The sequence below is a fragment of the Carlito syrichta genome, unplaced genomic scaffold (assembly GCF_000164805.1).
Source record: "Carlito syrichta isolate Samal-C Ts95f unplaced genomic scaffold, Tarsius_syrichta-2.0.1 Scaffold107890, whole genome shotgun sequence".
Taxonomy (NCBI): domain Eukaryota; kingdom Metazoa; phylum Chordata; class Mammalia; order Primates; family Tarsiidae; genus Carlito; species Carlito syrichta.
The window spans coordinates 163,741-167,630 of NW_007051986.1; positions in this window are offsets into that span (position 1 = coordinate 163,741).

The following is a 3,890-nucleotide window of genomic DNA, read 5'->3' on the forward strand; positions in this document are numbered from 1 at the left end:
TTTGGAACACCTTTAATTCCACTGGAGAGCAGGTTTTAGGAGGAAGAAGTTCAGTATGAGCACAAGGGCTAAAAACTTAGCCTCAGTATTAATTAAGAAATTAATTTGAACCCCAGCCACATTTATATAGACCCAAGGATTCTCTAGATGGATGGTATACAGAGTGCTGCGCTGGGCCATGCCCCTCCCCCTTCAATCAACAGCCACTATCACCGAGCTAGGTGTTCCCCCCAACTTCAGGAGAGGCCCTACCAGCTCTTTCAGTGGCTTTTTAGTCCAGATATTGGACAAAGTTCTGGGAGCTTAGGCTATTAAGAACAATTGTGCTTTTGGTGCCCAGATTGACCACATTCATAGCAGCTGATACCATCCCCTTAGCAGGTTTATCCTTATCAGGCCTCTTTTGGGTGGCTGGAGATTTTGCCTTTAGTGGCAACTGCCAATTTGTTTACCTTTCCTCTGGCAGGTGCTCATTTTGGAGTTCTTCTCTTTTTTTCTTTCTTTCTTAATGTTTCAGTTTCTAAGAATTTTAGAGGCTTTCTATAATTGGGAGTTTGGTATTCCTAGTCCTGAGTTAAGCCTCTGAAGCTTGGCATTTAATATTCTATAGGCTATAATCTTGTTTGTAAAGTAGTGAAATAAATTTTTTAAAATGCCTCTGCATACAGAACTTTTGACCATTTTATTTTTCCTTAGGTCTACAAAGTGAATTTAATTGCCAGATAGTTTTATTCTTTTCCAAATCTTATTATCTGCTAACTTGTAGTGAGTCCAAATTTGACTTTTTAAAAAATAATGCACTTATTATTATTGTTAAACCACGTTTTGTTTTGTTTTTTTGAGTTGGAGTCTCACTCTGTCGCCCAGACTGGAGTGCAGTGGCTGCTCCTGGCCACCGCAGCCTCGACCTGCTGGGCTCCAGCGATCCTTCTGCCTCAGCCTTCCGAGTAGCCAGAATTACAGGTGTGTGCTACCATGCCTGGCTGATTTTTTTTTTAATTTATTGTAGAGATGAGGTCTCACTGCCCAGGTGGGTCTCGAACCTGCGGGCTCAGGCAATCCAATCACCTCAGCCTCCCAAAGGCATAGGATTACAGGCTGAGCCACCGAGCCCGGCTGAACCATGTAATTTTAATTTGCTCCAATCATTCAAAATCTGTCCTATCAGAGTATCCGAGGACACAGACCACTACACACTCTCTTGGTCATGTTTCTTGAAAACCCAGAATTTGCTCTGAACACTTGCAATTTATTCCTCAAAGGAGAATTCTAAAACAAACAAATAACTCAATAAAGTCATAAAGAGCAATGCCAGGAATTCCTGGAACCCTGATGCTTCTCCCAGACTGAGTGTTCTCAGCTTTTCTTGAAGCCCTCTTTTTTTTTTTTCTTTTGCTTCACAACTTTCCAATGATGTCTACAAAAACGCCTGTTCAAAACCTTTTAGAGTGAACAGACCACGAAGATGTAGAATGATCTGTTCCTACATATTCCTAACTATGAACGGGCAAAATTGTCAAAAATCCTCATAAATTACTAAACAGCAGCCTTAGCCATAAGACGTGGACAATTAAATGAGCATAGCCCAAAAACGCAAGCATTAGTGTTACTTAGCATTACAATATAAAGTAGGGACTCAGCATACATTACAAGACTCTAAGAGACTTCCCAACAGTTTTACAGGGACAAGCAGTTGATCACGATCTTAGGCAAGGTCTAAACCTTTAGAAACGGACTTACTTTCAACTAACCTGGCTTTCAGCATTTGAAAACAAGAACAGCCTATTCATTCCCTTAGTTGCCAGAGAAAGATGACAAAATTATTTTTCTCCAAGGCTAGCATTAACTTACACTGAGTTAGCAAAAGGCTAAGTAGCATATGAGACATTTCTCCGTTTCTTTACAGGTGGATTAGAATGAGCCCCTTCAGAATTTACGAAGGGGAACACAGGCTAAGGAAGGGAGGGGGCGTGGTCCCCGGAAAGAATTTAAGATAACCGGTAACACTTCTTATACTCAACAGGCAATTTTCCCACAACCTTAACAACAAAAGGCAGAAATTTTAACAGCGCCATCGGGTTGGGAGAAAACACCACACAAATAAAGGGAGACATAAAATGACATCAAGAAATGCGCCAATCAAGTTTTTAAAAGACCACATGTCCCATCAAACAAAGCATAATAACTCAGCCAGCTTTTTAGCAGATTTAAAGTGACAGACACACACAAATAAGAGAACAAGGGGTATGGGAAACATCTGCTTTGTCCCCCTCCAGTCATACTCCTCGCGAAGATATCTCAGACACCTCTTAGCAATTAGTAGGTTGGTACACCCCCAAAGCAGACTAGCTATGCGGAGCCCTCCCACCGTCCATCTCATTTACACACAAGCACACAGCACATTCGTCAACTCTCCATCCTAATCCTAGGAGTCTCCAGGTTCATCTTCAGACAGTGTTTCCTTCCACTGCCTTTCAGCCCTTTCCTTCAGGCTGGAAGATTACTAGCGGGCTCCCGGAGGTGATCAAGCTCCCCTTCTCCCCATCCATTGGCAGGTCTATGCAAAGGCCTTTATTCCTACCCTTTCCATCGGGTGGTCCTTCTGTCCTTTCCATCAGGTGGTCGTCCTTGTGCCAGTTCCTCGCCTCTTATGTTCCTGTTGTGCTTTCGTGGTCTGAGTTTCAGTGCGCCAGGAGGGGCTTCCCTCCTACGGATCAAAAGGTCCGTTGCACGCCAGGCAAGATTGCCCTTCCCATTGCCCTGGAGGTTGTACCCCGATGACAAAGGAAGTGGAACACACCGTCTCCAATCTCCATTTCCTGGCCAATGCACCAGAAATGTAGCAGGAAAAATAGAGAGATTGTGACACCAAGACTATTATAGGAAGTCACACTTTATTACACTGGCTAGCACAGCGGGCCCGAGAATTTCATGCACCCAAATCAAGCTCAAGCACTCCAGAACAGGAGACGTGGGGTCTTATACCCTCGTTTACGTAAGGGAGGGGGGTCGTGTTGAGTGATTACATATTTCCTTTGGAATCTTACAAGGTTGTACTCAGCAAAATCAGATTTTTTTCAAAGAACAAATAGATTCCAGGAACTGCAGGCTTGTAAACTGTCAACTTCAGAAGGGGGTTTTTGGATAAGTCTGTGAATTAGCCACTCTTTTTGCATATCCATTAAATGGCTAGTCTTTGGGCCATTTGGCCTTTCCCAAACAAAATCTGCCCGTGCCTGGGCAGGTCTTTAAAGTTGCAACTTGCCTTTCAAAAGGAAATACCTTTAACTGCTATCAACTCCTTTCCTGCCCTGGGCTAGTGATTGCCATGAGGTCAACTGCTGATCCTGAACCAGCTACATGTTTCTGTGTTTATTCACTCAATCATACAAGAATATATTTGAGCATTTGCCGCATCCTGCCACAACCACAAATCTGCTCAGCTTTCTCCTCTGTCATGCCCACACTAGAGCTTGCAAAAACCCGTATCTTCGTGACAGTCCCATGGAGTCAGGCTCAGGTGGCACACACTAGTACAGTGGTCCCAGATGTTGGAAATATTGAAATCACTCCAGCCAGGTGCGGTGCCTCACGCTTATAATCCTAGCACTTTGGGAGGCTGAGATGAGAGAATTGCCTGAGTCCATGGGGTGGAGACCAGCCTGGGCAACTTGGTGAGACCTTATCTCTACAATAAATCAAGAAAAATTAGCTGGGCGTGGTGGTGTATGCCTGCAGTTCCAGTTATCTGAAAGGCTGAGGCTGCGGTGACCATGTGCATGACACTGCCCTCCAGCCTGGGCAACAGAGTGAGACTCTGACTCAAAAAAAAGAAAAAGGAAATCATTCTGTCTTGGTAAATAGCTGCTGGTCCAAGCAACCCCCCCCCC